Below are 5,830 nucleotides of genomic sequence, written 5' to 3' on the forward strand. Positions count from 1 at the left end.
GCTCTGAGCCCTCACTAGAAAAGGCCTGATTGGTGTGAGCGCCGGAGACTGCGTGCCGTCAGTCAGTCACGTGATTGGTCAACCGGTGGTGGAGAGGCTTGTGAGGAGCAACAGTATATTGGAGAGGGGTTTAGTTAGCTTGGGGGAGTCTGGTGGCCTCTGTGAAACCCTGTTCGTTGCGAGTCTGGTACAGGATGTGAGAGGAGGTGCAGGTTAGGGCTAAGCAGGTGTTATGTCACATGCCTGACAGGATTTCATTCGCTGGTCACACAGCATGAGGTGGAGGGCAGGAAAGACCAAGGACTTCTTCGCCTCCTCTCCTGTTCCTATACTTCCTTGCTCTTTTGTCTTTTGGATGGCCACAGGCCAGAGAAAATCCACTCAGATGACATTTTAAAACCACTATGTGTGGCATTTATGTTAATATAGCAGGGGGAAATAACGGTTTAATTCAATGTTACCACCAGGGGTGTCAAAGTTGGACATTTTCAGATGCTACAACAAATGGCTTTAAATGAGACTTAATTTTGTTAAGGACTAACTTTGCCTAGTGTACCTTTTCCTTTTCACTTAATCTCTCAGAATGCAACCACCAGAAATAGCCATGCTGTTTTCCATTAATATTGGACTAGTAGCCCAGAAATTGAGCTAGCTAGCCATATTATGTTCTATATATTTTTGTCGATTTCTAATGAATTATTTGATCTGTAAATGCTATAAAAGGGGATGCCTTCAATTGCTTTTTGTCGACCAACAGTCCAAAACCCAAGACATTCAGTTTACTATAATGTAAGACAAGGAAAAGCAGTAAATGCTCACATTTAAGAGGCCAAAAACGGTGACATTTTTGTCCCTTACTGACAACACGCCTGATGTGCTACAAGGAATTCTGGTCTACTGACACTAATGCTGGTGTGGAAATGGCTTCTCAACCTCTATTATCATTAAAGGATCCTCGTATGATTGTTAAGACATTTGGGCGTTCATTGATTGGGAAGGACTGACACCATAACCTGATGTCCACACGATGCTAGAAACCCCCACTGCAGGGCTGGAAATATCTGGAAGTGACGTTACATTTAGTACAGCACTCAACAAGGAAATAGGCCCAGAAAATGGGAGGTTGCATCCCCAGGATGATTTCTGAATGTGCTCAAATGGATTTTACTTTTGAGAAATATGTTTGACATTTCGTGTAGATTGATACCACTGTCATGTCTTTAGTTAAGTTTAGTTCATTCAAATATGTCATACACATATCAAAAATGGCAAGATACTGTAACACAATAAGTCAAAGACTTATTTCCTTGTGGTCTGCATTGTAAATATGAAGCAACGTTACAGCTAACAGCTTTTTAGCTTAGTTAGTCACTGTAAAACTAGACATTTTCAACAAGATATTACATGGTTAAAATGTGACCTTAGAGTAGCTTGTAGGTAGATTTTGTTACCCATTGTTTCCAGTCTTAGCTAAGCTAAGCAGTGCTGGGCTGAACTCATATTCAGCGTCCAGATATGAGAGGGTATCTATCTCCCCTCTAACTCTAGCAAGAAAGATGAAGGAAGCGTTAAACTATCCATTATCATAATCTTCAAGACTCTTTATGTTACTCATCCTCGTGAAATCTGACATATGGTATCTGTATGTGCATTATAATATAGCTTTGATTTTATACCAAGGCTCTCGTTCCACTGTGTGTTGACAGCACAATCAAGTTCACATTTAAGTCATTGATCAATCCGTATTAAAACAAACAAAACAAAAAAAGTTATGGAGTGCTTTTGTGCTTTTCGGAGTGAGAGAACAGTGGTCAGAATCCGAACATGACAGCTCCAACCATCAATATACAATAATAATTAAAATGTGCAAGCAGTGAGCTAGGCACGACTTAGAAAATGAATCATGACATTCAAAGACAAATTCACGACAGATTTAACCATTTCAATTTTTTTTTTTTTTTTTTAAATGGCTGAAGCTTGGGGGTGAACACTTTCAGGAGTTATTTAACAGTCTTCCTCCTCTTCCCTTTGTCTTGAGAAGCACATTCTTTACCATTTACCACAGCACAGTCATGTTGGTTCAAGCCACACATTGGTCATGTCCCAAACCTACCTGAAAGGCACTGCATAATCAGCCCTAGCTGTCTTTGTTCCATGCCACTGTAATCCATACAGACCGGTGGAAATTCACATGCATGCTTTTCAGAAGGGGAGGGGCAGGGGTTAGGTGGGGTTGGGGTTGGAGGGGGGAAATTGAGAGCAGGCAGCTTCATTTAGCAGAGAAAACAACTGTAGTCTGTCGCCCGGGAGTGCAAAACTAGTTCTGCATTGAAACAGTAATAAAAAAAAGCATTAAAATGACATCAAGTAATCAAATTACAAGAGAGGCTGTTACAGCCTCCTGATAAACATTCCACTGTCCTTTCAGCAAACCCTCGCCACTGCTCGCGTTACTTGCCTTAGCTACTTCTCTCCCGACGTTTCTCTGAGCTTCTGTGGAGAAGAGAGGCGGGATCGGGTTGCACCAAAAGGGGTTGGGGGACAGGACACAGCAGAGAGGCCACATTTAGTCCGCTCGGGTGTGGGTGGAGGGGGGGCAGGGTGTCAGCTATCCAGACTGGACTGCACAGTTTGAGAAACCCTGGATCAAGTTGATAAGACCCAGAGAGGTTCCCGTCCATCCTGATGATCGTGAGGAGGAAGGCAGGGGTGGCGCTCCCCGCCCACCTCTGTAGCGAAGGGCGAGGGTGGGGCAGGCACCACAGTTATCAGGCATGGAGGATGAGGGAGGTTAAGGGGGAGAAGGGAGAGGGACTTGAGGGTGGGATCCACTCCTGCTGAACAGACCTTAGCTGTTTTGTGTTTTCACAACTTTATGGCTCTTTTCAGGGTCAAAAACGGCATAAGACAAAACAATCCGGTCTCCATGACAACATGCAGGAGTTGGTCGACGTTTAGGTCCCAATCTCCGATGCTTTAGTGTCCGAACGGGTCCCATTCAGCATCCAAACAGCGGTAAGCGGAGACAAGTCCCGGCATATTGGGGAAATTAAAACCTCCAAGGATGGCCGAGTTGTAACACAACCCAAAAACTACTTTCTCCTCAACCTCATTGTGTTGGCGAGGGAGGGGCAGATGGGGGTGGGATCTCAGGGTGAGAGGTGTGCAAAAAAAGGGGGTGGAGGTATTGGGGGTCGGGGTGTCACAAGGCCACCGCGGTGCAGGGGGTTTCAGCTTGCTGGGGAGCACCCCTCTGTTGAGCTGGTAGAACTCCACCAGGTGGATCAAATTGTGAACTGGTGGCGCCGTCGTCGAGGCTGAAGAACACCTGACCGTCCTCCTCACACTTCAGACCAAGCCAGAGGGAGGAGAGAGGACAGTTAACCATCAATGCAATAAGGCGTTGACTTTTAACACCATGAGCTACAGTTGTGTTCAAAATAATAGCAGTGTGTTTTAAAAAAGTGAATGCTCAAAATCCTTAGGTTTTAATTCCAAAATCTAAATGCATTGGGAACACTGCCCATTCAATTCCAAATAAAACATGACCGAAATTGATCAAGTTGTGTTCTACCTTTACAGTAAGTGAAGAAAAAGAAATATTAGGCTAAACTAAAACATTACGTATAAACCAAAAATGTCTCAAGGGTTTGCTTTACTTTGAATCACAGCACTACCAACTTCGACCAACTTCTGGCACCTGTGAACAGGTATTCCATCCAAGACGGTTGACCTACATTCCACAATTCCTCTGCAGTACTGGAGTTTGCCTCGGAACAACCTTCTGTGTTACCCCACAAGTGTTCCATAGGATGGAGGTCCGGGGATCGGACGGCCACTCCATAACTCCATCTGGTTCATCTGGAACCAAGACTTTGCTTGCTTACTGGTGTGTTCTGGTCATTGTCTTGTTGAAAGACCTTTTCAAAAGGCATTTACTCTTCAGCATAGGCAACAGACCCTCTCAAGTATTCTGATGTTATGGAAGATCCATGACCCTGGTATAGTGATAAATAGGCCCACACCACAGTATGAGAACATCCCAAAAAAACCAGCTGCTTTACTGTCTTCACAGTGTACTGGGCTTGAATTCAGTGCATGGGGGTCGGAGGACAATCTGTCTGCAGACCCAAACCCAAAAAAGAACAATTTTGTTCTCATCAGTCCACAGAATGTTGCGCCATTTCTCTTTGGCCAGTCAATGTGTCCTTTGGCAAATTTCAACCTATTTAGTACATGTTTGTTTTTTTAGCAAGGGACTTTGGGGGGGGGGGGCTTCTAGCTGAAAGCTTTGCTTCACATATTATGATCATAATTGACACCTGTTACATCCGAATCAATCGCCTCACAGGTAACTTTATGTCTCTTTGATTTTTGGGATGATCCATAAATGTAAATGTGCTGTATTTATATAGCGCTTTTCCAGTCTAACAACTGCTCAAAGCGCTTACATCTACAGGAAACATTCACCATTCACACACATTCATACACTTTGGCCGGGGCTGCCGTACAAGGTGCCACCAGCTCATTCAGATAAACACTCACACATTCACACTCCGATGCGCAGCACCGGGGGAACTCGGGTTCAGTGTCTTGCCCAAGGACACTTTGACAATGACTGCGGGGTGGGAATCGAACCACCAACTTCCGATTGGCAGGCAACCGCTCTACCACTGATCCACAGCCGCCGCAATGAGAGCTAACTGTTTTTTTCCCCGTTGTTCAGGCTTCGGATGCCCCACAAGGCTTTTGAAATCATTTTGGTGGAGAAGCCTATAATTTCCTGCACTTCTCATTGTTTTGCCTTCTTCAAATCAACTTTTTGATCAAAGTCCGCTGTTCCTCGAGCAGGCTGGATGACCCATTTTGCTGAGTATTTAGTGTGAAATGCACTATAACCAGCCATGCCCAATTCAATTTATTTATAGTATCAATTCATAACAAGAGTTATCTCGAGACCCTTTACAGATAGAGTAAGTCTAGACCACACTAGACCACATGATGTACAAGGGCCCGACAGTTCTAGTTCGCAGTCACACAACATTTGCTTCCTTCCTTAAATATGAGCCATAATTGACACCTGTTTCTTCACAGAATCAATCACCTACTAATGGAACACCACACTGCTATTATTTTGAACAATTACAGATTAAACAGAATGAGCAGCATGCATGTCATGACTGTTGGTTTTCTATGGCTCTACAACACTTACTAGTAGGGCTGCACAATTAATCAAATTATCGCGATCACAATTTGGACTTCCCACGATCAAATTTGCGTGATCGAGCGATTATTTTTTATAAAGCGTCATTTCATAGAACGCTCCGGGTTTTTGCAAAGCCAATTCCCGCTCCGTAGCAATCTGCTCATAGCCAGTCAGAGTAGTTTACGCACCGCGCATCTAAGTTTCTAGATGTAGACAGTCCCAGAGGACAGAGTAGCGTGAGGAAAACTCAACAGATAGCTGTCGATAATACGTCAGTCTCAAGGTTTACCAGTTTACCAGTTAACATTAATTGTGCAGCCCTACTAGTAAGTGTTGTAGAGCCATAGAAAACCAACAGTCATGACATGCATGCTGCTCATTCTGTGTAATCTGTAATTGTTCAAAATAATAGCAGTGTGGTGTTCCATTAGTGAGGTGATTGATTCTGTGAAGAAACAGGTGTCAATTATGGCTCATATTTAAGGAAGGAAGCAAATGTTGTTGGAACTGCTAGAACTAGAACTGTCGGGCCCTTGTACATCATGTGGTCTAGTGTGGTCTAGACTTACTCTATCTGTAAAGGGTCTCGAGATAACTCTTGTTATGAATTGATACTATAAATAA

The 5,830-nt window shown here is 43.8% G+C and overlaps 1 protein-coding gene and 1 long non-coding RNA gene across 5 annotated transcripts in view; one reads left to right on the forward strand and one right to left on the reverse strand.

Moving 5' to 3' along the window:
• Positions 1–5,830, forward strand: part of LOC116701414 (growth factor receptor-bound protein 10) — a 103,142-nt gene that overhangs the window by 75,108 nt on the left and 22,204 nt on the right. The window lies entirely within an intron of this gene.
• LOC116701424 (uncharacterized) overlaps positions 1–5,830 on the reverse strand; it is a 28,639-nt gene that overhangs the window by 324 nt on the left and 22,485 nt on the right. Inside the window, exon 4 of the long non-coding RNA XR_004334909.1 lies at positions 4,492–4,502. This is a non-coding gene — a long non-coding RNA (uncharacterized LOC116701424). The remainder of the gene's footprint in view (positions 1–4,491; positions 4,503–5,830) is intronic.

The sequence above is a fragment of the Etheostoma spectabile genome, chromosome 14, assembly GCF_008692095.1.
Source record: "Etheostoma spectabile isolate EspeVRDwgs_2016 chromosome 14, UIUC_Espe_1.0, whole genome shotgun sequence".
Lineage (NCBI taxonomy): Eukaryota > Metazoa > Chordata > Actinopteri > Perciformes > Percidae > Etheostoma > Etheostoma spectabile.